This window comes from Eutrigla gurnardus, assembly GCF_963514095.1.
Source record: "Eutrigla gurnardus genome assembly, chromosome: 18".
NCBI classification, from domain to species: domain Eukaryota; kingdom Metazoa; phylum Chordata; class Actinopteri; order Perciformes; family Triglidae; genus Eutrigla; species Eutrigla gurnardus.
In genome coordinates this window covers 21,415,049-21,429,742 of record NC_139929.1, presented here as the reverse complement: position 1 = coordinate 21,429,742, position 14,694 = coordinate 21,415,049, and the positions used below count along the sequence as shown (strand labels likewise).

At 43.7% G+C, this 14,694-nt stretch overlaps 1 protein-coding gene across 7 annotated transcripts in view; it reads left to right on the top strand.

Moving 5' to 3' along the window:
• Window positions 1-1,307: 1,307 nt before the first annotated feature.
• Window positions 1,308-14,694, top strand: part of LOC311028961 (uncharacterized protein) — a 144,338-nt gene continuing 130,951 nt past the window's right edge. For all 7 annotated transcript variants that reach the window (XM_084033787.1, XM_084033792.1, XM_084033790.1 and 4 more), the window contains exon 1: window positions 1,308-1,392. The gene's annotated coding sequence lies outside the window, so the exon portion shown is untranslated. The remainder of the gene's footprint in view (window positions 1,393-14,694) is intronic.

Sequence of the window (14,694 nt, the reverse complement as noted above, 5' to 3'; positions counted from 1 at the left end):
TAACAATTGTAATAATCTCATTCCAAAATTCCTGAGTGTGGGTGCATTCCCAGAGGCAGTGAACAAGCTACCTTTATGTATGTATCTGGTGTATTAGGGTGAATGTGATGCAGTAATTCTGGAGTGAAGTATGTTCTCATCAACCATTATACTGGAGTTTGAACCTTGTAGTTATTGTTTGTACTTGGCATTATAAACATATCCTGCCACTCTTCGACAGTGATTTCTTCATTAAGGTCTGAACACCATTTATATAGCTTCTTAAACGTGCATTATTATTTATTATTTATGTTATTGGAAGCATTTATTTCCACCAAACATGGCACGCTGGCAGTAGACATTCCCCTACTATATCTTTGTATAGCAGACGAGTTACATTTGTGACATTTGATACATTAATGCTCTGACTCCCTTATGTTGCACCTTCAAACCTACGTGGATCCTTTTCACAAGGGAAACACACACACACACACACACACACACACACACACACACACACACACACACACACACACACACACACACACACACACAGTAGCTTTAGACTGATGTTTGCCATTTTTATCACAAGGTGTCACTAAGCCTACGAGGGTGGAAGTGTTCTGAGGTCCCGGCGTGTTAAACAGGTTCTTTATATGGAAAGTTGTGGTCATTTTACGGCCTCTACGGGGGGATTGGCGTCCGTAGTGTGAGAATGAAGCAGCAGAATGTGTTCAGCACATTTACTGGATTAGTCATCACAACTGCTGCTAAACTTTCAGTTCAACTCATTCTCGATATGTAATCATAATTGTGATTGGCCTTGAATTGTTTGTGCTTCCAGCCATTACTTTTTTATTTGAAGAGATAATAATAGATATAATAGATAATAACACAGACTAAATGATCTAACCATTCATATATTTACACCTGGCCCGTCTGTAATAGAGCTCGGTTCATTTCTTTTTTATGACCTGCAGTCTGCTATTTTCTATAATAACTCATCCCGGTGACATTCCAGTAATGTGGGCCATAAGGGCGTCTTCCTGGACCGTGGCCGTATCCAGAGCCTGTCCCCCGCTGCGATTGGACCGGCAACGTCCCGTAAAAGGAGTCAAACTTCTCCATTGAGTGTACAAGGTGTCCGTCAAAAGTTAGAGGCGACGAAGGCCTGCCCAGAGTTTGAAAGCTGTGATTGGACAATAACCTCGTAACTCGGCGTTTAGCGTCGATTTCATTGGATGAGATAAAAGCCAGTCGCGTACATCGAGCTACGATTGGAGTAGAGCTTCTCCGGGGAGGAGCACGTTAGTCTGCGGCCAGCAGGGCGCACACTCGGGTGGGCGGATCGTAGCGGTGACAGCGACGCTTGCAGACTGCCGACAAACTGTCAAAAAAAGCGGACAACTAACGGTGAGTCACGTTGAAATGTGAACATTGTGTCGTACTCGCGCTGTGTGGGTACGTGTGCGGCTCGCGGGGAGCTCGGAGGGAGCGCGCGGACAGCTGGGGAGTGTTTGCAGCAGTGCAATGACGGTGATTTTGGATGAGTGATCTCACAGCACGCATCACAGCGACGGTGTGGTGGTGTGGGATAGGCTGCTGCCTTCAGGTGCTCCTCGGAAACGCACACTTTCGAAAAACGGCGGACGGCTATACGCGCATTAGCGACGTAGCTAGCCGCTGTTAAGATTGCGAGCCGGCGGCAGTTCTTATTCAACTTTCAAGTGAACTTTCACTTTCCCCGTCCCGTTTACTACATAGGTGGGTGGGTCACGTGCAACGCAATACGGTCCTTCCAATATTCCCGACAGCACTTGAGGCAGCATGGGTGGCCACAGCACGGTGGAGTTGCACCGTCACGGCAGACGAAGTTATGCGGGCTAACTGTCTGCTGGCTGTGTGTATTTACAGTCTGTCAGGACTGAACAGCGAAGTTGCTGTGTGTTTGAACCTGACTGTTACCGGATGGGGAGTCTTCATTATTACTGGCAGCCTGCAATGCTGCTGATGCACACACATAAGCCTTCCTCCATCCTAATGCATGCACACAACCGGGGCTGTGACTGACATCTTATCCAAAGATAATTATGCAAAATCACATTTTTAATATTCAAAAGTGATGAGGCTGGACGTTTATTTCTGACCTTTGAAGTAATAGTTTGCCCCCTTCCCTAAGAACGACAAAAACAAACAACTCAATGTCCATTGATTTGCCTTTTCTGGAGCTTTCAGCTACATTTCAGAGTATTCATTGCCCAGTTGTAATAACTGAGTTATGATGGAGTTAGCTGTTCCAGCTGAGCAACATCCAGATATGCTTCAAACAAAATGTACATTATATACTTTTGCCAGTTTTTGAGTCCCGTCTGGACCATTAATCATTAAGAATAACAACACAACCATATTCTGTCGGCATGATTCAGCTGACTGTTAGCAAACAATAGAATATAACTAAATCTAACTGTTCACACCTGCGCTGGAACATTATAGGACATTTTGTCACTGAAATGCATGATATAAAGAGGAATCACAGCAGAGAGGATTGTCCCGCCCTCCCTCCTTCTATCCAGATTACTCTCCAATCCTCCCCTAGCCAGATTACTGAGTGGGAAATAAGAGGTGGAACTGATCTAAGGCCCTGAATTCATTATGGACCTGATCCAATCGCATCCCTAAATTGTCCCGTCGCTTGTCGCTTTGCTGTAAGCCCGCCAAAGTGATCAGGTATTAGGCCTGAGGGCTTGAGAGTCAAACAGGGAACAGCGGTCACTGTCATAGCAACTTTCCACACAGCTAGTGAAACCAACAGCTACAGTATCTCTGGCTGATGTTTCACAATATGCGTGAACAGATGCTTTGCTGCCCAGGAATCAAACCCCACCTGATATATCAGTTTCTAGTCTCAACCAACTGAAGAGCAGATAGACCAGGCTCTGTTTTTCACATATCTGTCATGATAGCGTGTTAGACAGCTTTTTAAAGAAATGTAGGATTATCCCTATGATGGAAATGTACCACGATCAAATTATTGAGGGTTTTCTATCACGATCCTTGATAAAATCCTATATCGACCCATCCTTACTGTCCACCAGAGGCTCTTATTTTGAAGCAGACGTGTATCAGCTCATATAACTTCATTGTACTGTGATGTCCCAGTGTTTGTTGGTGTCGAGTGAAGTGCAAGGCCACATCATAAAGTTCATTGGATACATTTTCCTAGCAGCGAGTGCACATTTTCCAGCGGCAGGGTGTTGGACGCTGCCTGTTTGTACACTCTTCTATTCAGTGTTCTGACTTCAGTTCTGTATATTGGAGGTAGTGTTACTTAATTTGAGACTCCTGTTAAGAGGAGAAACTACCTTGAAAAGCGTTTACTGCGACTGCTTTCTAGAAGGACCGGTGCCATTAAAGAGCAGATATTTCCAGTGATGAAAACATCTGTTTTATGAACTATTTCATGAATACAGCGAGCCAACCTTTCACTAGTGCCACTCTCTCAGTGTACTGAACCTTTACCAGTGTTTAAACGCTCAGTGGCCTCTTGCCAGGATCAAATACCATTCTCACTCGTTTTATAGTTGTGCACAGATTTGGATTCCTGGGGTGAAGAAACTGTCTGCACTGCAGAAGTGAAATCAGACCTAACAATAGCCTGAAGCTAATGCGGCGCACGGACCTAAACTCAAACTGTCTTTGATCGTCGCTGGTTTTGACATTTGCTAAAGCTGAACATGTATTTTCACCAATATGGCCAGCTATGTAACAGATGAAGCACTTTCAGGACAAACTGAGCCCAGCGTTTCCCACTTACATGGTGCGGTCGGCTTCGGTCCCAGGTGTTTTTGTTGGCTCTTTATATTCAAGACTTGAAACAAATTGAACACGTAGCGTAGGACTTAATAAGCTTAAAAATGAATGAGTATTGATTTCCAAATGGACATTTTGTAGGGATGCACCACTATCACTGTTTTTCAACAATAGTAACAGTATGAGTACTTAATAATACCATTACAGTCTACAGGGGGTAATTGTTGAGTTAATGGGACAGTTGGACATTTGGTTGCCCATAGAAACCAAAAGGAAAAAAAAACAGCACACAAGATGTAACCTGAGGTAACCCAGTGGTAACGTTACCGTCAGCATGTCATTAAGAGTGGTATTAACATGTCCGTGACTCCATGGAGCCACATCCAGATAGTTTGTATCCACGTTGTACCGTGGTACCGTGTACAGATTTCAGTGAGGATCAAAAAGGCTCAGTTTTCTCCAGCCAGCCTTCTCTCTTGCTACGTGCTCATTGTGTTTAAAACCAACCATTCAACAAGTCCATACCTTGTTAAACAGTGTGAAAGACAATTAATGTTGACCCTTATTAAAGCAGTTGGAGGTAGATGACTACCACTTGGATTTAATGTCATAGAAATGTTCAATGCTATTCAAGGATCCTTTATTGTCATTATGCAGCACCGGGATGCACAATGGAGTGCAGTCGGAGCTGCAAAATAAAAACAAAACCAGCTGTCAGGGCTCCAGACTAACTTTTTGCATTGGTTGCACTGGTGCGCCTAACTTTTTTTTTTTTAGGTGCACCAGCACAAAATTTAGGTGCACCCACATTTTTCATGGCGTCGCCTTAAACGCCAAAAAGTCACCTTTTTATCACTCTCCTTTTACATAATGACACCCCTGGCCTAGGTGGCCTAGGTTAACTGCAGCACCATCAGCACCCAGAGCACCCGTTTTCTCCAGCCAATCTGAACACTGATGCCCAAGCGCAGCAAATGCTTGCTTTGTGGCAGCATAAACTCCTCAAGAATAAAAAGATCATACAGGTCACTAGCCTATAGATTGCAAATGGAAAACTGTTTATGTGATCTTAGCCTAGCCTACTTATATTTTCACTTAGGCTATTAATTTCATACAATTTCCTATTCATGATCTCTCATGCTGTAATGTGGGCCTTCAAACACTGTGCGTGTCCATGCTCCACCTCGACATGTCCAATTAACATGTTGACCGGCCTCCCTTTCCGCAAAATGCTTCAGTAGACAATAGTAGACTCCTTCGTAGAGACGTCTGTGTCGCCGTCAATCATGAATGACGTGTACGTGGCGTTTCCAATCTCCGCAGCTGTCTTGTTCTTTAGTGTGTTGGCATTTTCTTTTCAACAGAATAATTTCTGACTTAAATTTAGTGAACGGCAACTCCTCCTTTGCAATATTATATGCAACGTTGAATTTTATAATAATTTCAGATTCCTCAGCGGGCCTGATTAGGGCTGGGTAAAAAAATCGATTCAATCGATTTTGGATCGATTTCATTTAAATTTTGCAATATCGATTCATAGGGCATGAGATCGATTTTTCCCCATGAAGTTTACCCCTCGTGCGTGATGCAGCAGTGGCGCGTTTACGTCCGGTTGACGTTCATTCATGCGCACAAGCGTGCAAGATGGCTCCTATAGGTGACGTTAGCGCCCTGGTTTGTGCCAATTTTGCAGAACAATGGCCGCGTCAACATCGACAACAGCCCCCGAGGAGCCCGCACTCGCGCTCCGTCCGGAGAACCGTAAACTCTAAGACGCGCCGCCCGGAATACTGCCCGGAAATAGGCAAACAAACACTGACGAACAGTCGCCACTGACGGCCCAAATAATGTCCGAAAGCAGCTTGGAGCTCTCACCGACACCGGGCAGCACACGGCTCCGCGAGCCCACAATTACGCTCCGCGAGCCCGCACTCGCGCTCCGTCCTGAAAACCGTAAACTCTTAAGACGCACCGCCCCGAATACTGTTATATATTATATATAATATTGACGTTGACTGATACACTGCCCTCTGGTGGACAAAACATATACAACTTAAGTACCATACCATACCATATAGGTCTTACTGAAGGCTTTTAATGGTCAAACGATTATTAATAAATATTCGAATATTAATATTAATAAACAAACGAACTTCGAATATGATTTTTGGGCAAAAGTCAAGGCCCTAGTGCTCGATCCACACTACGTTATGGTGCAACGTAAACATCTGCCTGAAACAGTTATCCCCATGATGTATACATGTGTGAAAGACGACATCCTAACGAAAATGCAGTCAGCAGAGAGTGTCGGCAGAACTTGTGTTGTTTATGGTGAAGAGCAAAAAATAAAGTACATCTGTATTTTGTAACACAGTTGAGCCATTTTCATTATGTAAGAGCCAATCGAATCGAATCGAATCGAATCGAATCGTGATTAATCGATTCAGGACCTTATGAATCGAAATCGAATCGATTTAGGAAATTGGCCACGATACCCAGCCCTAGGCCTGATCGATACAGCCTGACGCTGAAATGCAGCTGGATGAGGGGCTACTTTATTACCACACTTTTCATGGCATGTAGTATGCTTTTTTCTCGATGCGAAATGTTGTTGACTCTTCCACAAACGCACTATTACCGGCCAAATTCTGACCGCACTCCCGACAATAAATGCAGTGCATTGAGTCCCTTTGTTTATCGTACATCAGCCAGGGAAATTGCTTCAACCAGTCCTGTCTGAAGGCATATTTTTGGGCTTTTTAATTAGAGTCTCGGGGCGAGGCTTTCTGGCTCTCTTCATTTTCAAAGAAAATCGAAGCGCTCAGGAGTACCTGCTCAGCTCGCTCGGATTTTTCGAACTGACACAATTTACAGCAGTGAAAAGGACCAGAGCCAATCAGAGGCAAGGACCTGCCCGAGCTCTGTCTCTTATTGGTTTAGACCACGATACCATCAGGAGAACACAAAGAGATGCTGCGCTTATGATTTTCTTTTCTCACCCGAGCAGCGTTTGGTGCACCAGTGCGTCCTACAATTTTTTTCAGTCGCACTCCTAAAACGCACTGTGGAGTCCTGGCTGTGCATTTTCGAATAGAAACTGAAGCAACAGAAATAATTCTCTGGGCAGCTAACATGGCCGCCATCAGAACATTAGAAGTCTGACAAACATCAACTGGGACTAGAATTGAGCTCCAAGCATTGCTGAAACAGAGTCCACCTATCGTCCCACCAGAGTCCTGGTCTCTGTCCCGAGGTCCGCCCGTCGATGCCAGCTTGATCCAGGATAGGGGTCTCTGTAAAGATGTGGGCTGCGTAGTCTCGTTGCTGGCTTGGATGAAGTCTTAATGCCTCCAATGGAGTAGCCTTAGGTGCTAGCTGCGTAGCTTCCATCCCAGCTCCCTCTCTTTGGGGCCGTTTGGTCTGGCAGGTCTGAGCTGCCACTCTTAATCAAACTGATGTAGATGAGTGTATTCTGTCATATGCAATAAGAGGTCCAGTAATAAACATGACAAAACTGCATATTTAGACCACAATGTAGTGAAATTCATGAGCACTATGGCCTGCAGCATACTTATACTTATTTGTCAAAGAGGATTTGTGTTGAAGCGGTGTCATTTATCTGTGCAAACACCGGATTGATTGCAGGTTTACCGCTCTGTAAGGAATTTAGAGAGATGTTATAGATGTTCTAGATCTTACTGGCTGTCTACTCTTAAGCTTCGGGAGGAAATAGTTCCGCTCCTTTTTGTCTTTTTAATGCTATTCTGGATAAATATATAACAAGGCCACGGCCCAAAACTGCAAAACGTCAACTTTCTTTCCAGGAAGTCCCAGGCTGAAACTAGAAGAAGAATTATTATAGAAGGTCTCACGTCTTTAAATGTGGGAGTTTATCAGGAATGTGATGCGTTGATGGACATCACAGCCATGACTCGACCTTTCACTTTCCTTCAAGTCCTTCTGTTTGTTCAACACCACGGCCCAAATCACAGGTTGCTCTGCTGCCTTTCTACTTTCATCCAGTCTCCTGGTGCCAAAAATGATCTCTACATGTATGTGAAGCGACATCTTTCCTTTCCTTTGTGTATTTAAGAGCAGCTGCCAGTGTGACCTTTAGTTCTGGTTTTGGAAAGAAATGTTAAATGCGTAACTTTTATTGTAGTTCCATAAAAATGAAAGTTTACGCTTTCAGGCCATTGGTCATTAATATAAAGTTTTAATCAAGCTCTCTCCATGCAGACTTCAAATGTTCAAACTAGCACGATATCACATTTTAAAGCAATGTTCATAGAGATGGGCAGATAGAGGATTTGATCACGGATCACAATAAAAAACAATTCGCTAATTGAAATGAAAATAAACATTTAGGAAGGAATGGAGACATAAGGAGGGAGAAAGAAATAATGGAAGGAAGGGGTGAGTCAGAAAATAATGAGCCTAATAGGAGGGGAGGGGGGAAGGAAGGGAGGCACTGACCCGACGGACAGGTTCCTAGAGTTACTCAACTGGAAAGATCTTGAATTCTTCTCAGCTTGTGGAATGTCAATTGACTGGAGCTGTGAGCCATTGACTCCCCGTCTTCTCGTTCAGACACTTAAAATAAACTGATGGATAATCTGCCTCTTCTCTTGCCATGTTTGCTCACCGTGACTGGGAGTCATAACTCATCCTGCAACATGTCAGTTGCCATCATGTGACCTTGCATGTTTAAATCTTATTTGGGAGTTGACCGGGTCAGGGGAGAGCCAGGGTTAGAACCGGGGTGCAGGAAAGCCGATCTGGTCTCCACAGTCAGGCCAGTCCCGACCGTAGCAGGATCCTCTCCTCAAGGTCAGCAGGCTGCTTCATCCCAGCGGCTGTCTAGGAATCAGGAAGCCCAGGAAATCCATCATCCTTTTGCTCCTGTGCTGCCAAACAATGCTGCTGCTGCTGCTGAGTGCAGTTTAGTCTGGGACAGGAACGGCATTATTATCCTTACGTAACGGTTCTGGCTCACTTTGGGAGTGCGTTGTTAAGGTGCAGCATGGTTGTGCTTTTGTGGCCCGGATTGCCTTTTTGAGTGAAAGATGATCTTAAATTAAAAGTTGATCATAAATCATAAGGTCTCTGCAAAAATGAATAAATAAAAATCTATTCTTGTATCCTGTATTTTTTGAAGCAGGCTCTATTTTTCACTTCTCTATCGTGATAATGAGATAAACACTTCTGACTACCATTCAAACCACGATCAACTTATTGTGTTTGGTCGCGATCCTCGATAATATCATCCATCACTAATGTTCCGACCGCAGTCAGCTTGATACGACGTTTATGGATTGCGGTCCGTCCACATATAAAGGCACAAGCTTTTACAGCTGTTCCAAATGGCTTCATGTGAATTGTTTTAATATGTTACAAGGCAGACTTGAGTTGCTTTAAGGCAGATAAATATTTTTGCACATTTAAATGTTAACATGTTATATTTTTTTGTTAGTAAACTCTTCTAAAGTTCAAATAATAAAATCATTATCATAGTCATAGTATATATCGTGATGAATATCGATCAATATGGGGGGGGGCATATCTCCCAGCCCTAGTTCAGACTGAAGCAGCCCTGTGTGGGTGGGTGTGTAAAGTTTCAGTGACCAGTGAAACAATAAAGCTCAAAGCAGCGAGTCCTGTAATAATAAGTAATAAAGTCGTGACTTTGACCCTGCTGCGTAGACAGAGTGGGACCATGGAAGTGAATGAGGGGTAGGCTAATGTGAGTCTGATTCCAGCCTCAGCCCTTAGTTGTCAGGCTGCAACCAGGTAGCATTCAATGCACTTCATTCACAAGACTAGCATCAGATGATGGGTTGCCTGCTGTGTATTCAGTGAGGCCATGTGTATCAGACAGCTTGACCCATGAAAAGTATTCGTGATGCAGCGGTCGATCCTCCACACGGTTGGGAACAGCCCAGGTGCAGCCAGTAATGCTCTCATTAGTATCGAACCTGCTGTGGATCTGTGATCCATGTGATGTTGTTTGCTGTAAAATCAATGCAGCTGTAAAAAAACGGTGACTCATCGATGATGATGATGGCTTTATAGAGCTTTTAATTCCCTGAACCAGATCTGTTGTGATGCAGCAGTTTTGGACCAAAGCATCAATGTGGCTCCACTGTTGTCGAGGGTAAATATGTGAATAAAGATACATTTATGTGTTGGGAACGTTCAGCCAAGTTGAACTAAACTGTTAAGCCAAGTGGTTGACTTCTGTCAGGTTGGAGTTTGTTGCTCTCCCTCAAATGATTTGTTGTCTTTATATAATGTCTGGGATTGGTTCGAGTCACTCTGAGGTCAAGTCATCACCAAGTGAACCACTCAGATTTAATGATGTATGAAACATTAAAAAAAGCCCTCAGGTTAGCCTCTTTTGTTTTAATGAATAATTGAGCACAGATTATTCATTTTATACTTAGTCAATATGTCTGCCATAACATGTTGTGGACAAATGCGGCGCTGTGATTGCTGATAGCATGCAAAGCTACCTAGGGCTGCAGCTAATGCTTTTTCTCCCCATAATAATCAATAAATTGTTAGTCTTTGCCCATCCCGATTTCCCAGAGCTCCCGGCGGTGATGGATGATGCAACATGGCTAACAAGCTAGGTTATCCTGAAAATGGAAATTCACCACGATCACCTTCTTGGCATCTGGGATGAAATCCAACATCGTCCCCTCCCTACTGAGATGTACACATTATACAAACGGTTGGACTTTCCTCTTGCAGCGGCCCGAGAGCCAGTATTTCATGATGCTACATCTCATAGACATGAGTGTGTTCGTATGTGAACATTTACAAGGATGTGTACCGTACGTACGTACGTACGTACGTACGTACGTGTGTGTGTGTGTGTGTGTGTGTGTGTGTGGCAGCAGGGGTGGAGTCTGAGGTTGCGTGACAACGACGGATTGAGTGAATGAAGTGATGGAGGGATAGAGAGCAGAGAGGAAGAATGGGATAGTACAGAGTGAACCGGTCGCTGTAATCCCCCTCACAACAGTAGCAGCTGGACCAATGTGTCAGCAACCAGGCTTTACTGCCGCCAATCAGCCCTGCTGGGAATTATACAGCAGGGGGAAGAGCTGGACGTCGCACAGAGGGATGGGGGGCTGGATGGAGGGATGTGGGTTAAAGGTGTGTTTTAGATAAGGAAAGGTAGGGAATCTGAGAAAGTTCTCCACAAATGTCAGAACATTTCATAAACTAAATATTTTATAGAAGGAATTTCTTTCACCTTTTCTAGTTTCAGTAGTGTTGTTAGCTTAAATTGGTGATATGCGCCTTATATTAAACTTCATATTAAACTGTGTTTTCTTCGGGGTGATAACAGGGATGTGTAATCCAATGCAGGATACAAAGAACCAGAACATGTAGGTATGGGAAGAATCAAAATCCAGACAAAATATGCTTAAAACCATGCGGTATCCTCCGGTTCTGAAAAGTGAAACCAACGCTGAAGTGCTTTAAACCTGCATTCTCTCTACTGGCCATCAGGGTGTAAGTCAATGAGAAAACTTCTCTCTTGATTTATTATCTCCATAAACATTATAGAGTTTAGGGTCTCAATCTCTAGTTTCAAGTCTTCTTCAATCCAGCATTTAGTACATTACAGGGCTCCAGACTAACTTTTTGCATTGGTTGCACTGGTGCGCCTAACTTTTTTTTTTAGGTGCACCAGCACAAAATTTAGGTGCACCCACATTTTTCATCGCGTCGCCTAGTGCTGGGCGGTATGACCAAAAATGTATATCACGGTATTTTTCAAAATGATATCGGTTTCACGGTATTTGACGGTATTTTTTTTTTCAAGCACGACTGGGTGTTAACCTAATTTTCTAATAATTTAGAGAATAATTACTGCAGTAAATTGGCTTGGACTGACATATTTTAATGTCATAAGGAGTGAATATTGTAGAAAAACATTAATGTCCACACTAGCATTAATGATGTGAAGGAATCAGAATGCATGACTGTTGCAGTCAAAATACAGAACCCTTTATTGTTTTGCAACTTGAAAAAACATCTTTTGTAAACCAACTGGCTACACAATGTAAACAATACGTCTCCTGTAACTGCAATATGAAGACTTCTTTATCCACTGGACATCAATTAAGGCAACATCCATAAATAATATTGAAACAAATAAATAGTTCCACAGTTTGCTTTTCTTGTCGTAGGCAGTCCCCCTAGCAAACGTGTCTTTGAGTGACATTTGACTCGTCTCTTCTCCCGCAGTGCGAACAGCGGCTACAACTTTAGCCCGACGGCATTTGCAGAATATTGTTGTTTGTTCGACGTCGATTTTTTAAAGCCGAAGAATTTCCAAACAACAGACACGGCTCCTCTTTTCGGCACAAGTTCTTCTGTTTCATTGCTTGCTCGTTCGGAACTTTCGGCGAAAGTTTCGGCGAAAAAAAGAAATGGATAAACACGGCGAAAGTTTCGGCAAAAAGAAACTTTCGCCGTGTTTATCTATTTTTTCACCGCATCTTACGCTCAACACAGGCTGTGCTCTCGCATGCTGCTTGTTTGGTGCAGCTGCTAAACAGCCCCCTCTCAAACAATGTCCGGCGGCGCGACGTTCCGCCGCTCTGCGTTCCCGACGTTCATACGCTACACACTCACCGGTATTGGGGTATATGAAAAATGCATATCATAAACAAAAAAACCACCGGTATTCGGTATGAACCGGTATACCGCCCAGCACTAGCGTCGCCCTTAAAAAGTCACCTTTTTATCGCTCTCCTTTTTCATAATGATGCCCCCCTTATGGCCTAGGTGGCCTAGGTTAAAGGAAAAGTTCGGAATTTTGGACATAGGACCTCATTTCCAACTTACCCGAGGTGATATAGGTCGGTGGAGACCGTTTTCAGCACAATTGGTCCAGTCCTTGCTGCACAAGTCACTGTTGCTAAGCTGGTGTTGAGCTAGCGCACGTCAACGGTAACATCCAGCCTGTCACTAAAAACAGCTTTAACTGCTCCGCAGAACACCCGAGACAAATGTATTATAACGTCGGACTATCGATGTACATGTCAGTGTTGGTAGAATAATTTAAAAAAATGTTTTAGCACTGCTACGAGTACTAGCTGTCACGACTGTAGGGCGCTTAGGTTTCGTTTTTACGCACTACTACTAACACGCAAAGTAAAATTCCGCTGCTGCTGAGAAACTAGTCCCTCAAAATGTTTTATCATTGAAAATGCAAGGTTGGTTTAATTTCTAAAATTATTCTACCAACACTGACATGTACATCGATAGTCCGACGTTATAATACATTTGTCTCGGGTGTTCTGCGGAGCAGTTAAAGCTGTTTTTAGTGACAGGGTGGATGTTACCGTTGACGTGCGCTAGCTCAACACCAGCTTAGCAACAGTGACTTGTGCAACTATAAGGACTGGACCAATTGTGCTGAAAACGGTCTCCACCGACCTATATCACCTCGGGTAAGTTGGAAATGAGGTCCTATGTCCAAAATTCCGAACTTTTCCTTTAACTGCAGCACCATCAGCACCCAGAGCAACCGTTTTCTCCAGCCAATCTGAACACTGATGCCCAAGCGCAGCAAATGCTTGCTTTGTGGCAGCATAAACTCCTCAAGAATAAAAAGATCATACAGGTCACTAGCCTATAGATTGCAAATGGAAAACTGTTTATGTGATCTTAGCCTAGCCTACTTATATTTTCACTTAGGCTATTAATTTCATACAATTTCCTATTCATGATCTCTCATGCTGTAATGTGGGCCTTCAAACACTGTGCGTGTCCATGCTCCACCTCGACATGTCCAATTAACATGTTGACCGGACTCCCTTTATGCAAAATGCGGCAGTAGACAATAGTAGACTCCTTCGTAGAGACGTCTGTGTCGCCGTCAATCATGAATGACGTGTACGTGGCGTTTCCAACCTCCGCAGCTGTCTTGTTCTTTAGGCATGTGTCGGCATTTTTTTCATCAGAATAATTTCTGACGGCAACTCCTCCTTTGCAATATTATATGCGACATTGAATTTTATAATCATTTCAGATTCCTCAGCGGACCTGATCGATACAGCCTGACGCTGAAATGCAGCTGGGAGAGCTTTATTAACACACTTATCACGGCATGTAGTATGCTTTTTGGACATATTGCGCTTTTTCAACGTCTCGATGCGAAATGTTGTTGACTCCTCCACAAACGCACTATTACCGGACAAATTCTGACCGCACTCCCGACAATAAATGCAGTGCATTGAGTCCCTTTGTTTATCGTACATCAGCCAGGGAAATTGCTTCAACCAGTCCTGTCTGAAGGCATATTTTTGGGCTTTTTAATTAGTCTCGGGGCGAGGCTTTCTGGCTCTCTTCATTTTCAAAGAAAATCGAAGCGCTCAGAGTACCTGCTCTGCTCGCTCGCATTTTTCGAACTGACACAATTTACAGCAGTGAAAAGGACCAGAGCCAATCAGAGGCAAGGACCTGCCCGAGCTCTGTCTCTTATTGGTTTAGACCACGACACCATCAGGAGAACACAAAGAGATGCTGTGCTTATGATTTTTTTTTTCACCTGAGCAGCGTTAGGTCCACCAGTGCGACCTACAATTTTTTTCAGTCGCACTCATAAAAATATTGGTCGCACTCTGGAGCCCTGCATTATGGTCCATTTAGAGTCAAATAGACCAGAAAGCAGGGGATGCTTTAGGGGCGGGGCTACCTGCTGATTGACAGGTTGCTACTACGCTACCAATGCAGTTAGCTACTCAGATGACTTTAACACTTAGCTGTAAAGTTGACCTTGAATCATGAAGCTAACATTGTTAGCAGCTTCACACCAGAATCCACATGGATCCAGATCCAGTAAGGTTGCTGCTCTGCTGCTTGTGTTCATCAGATCCACCC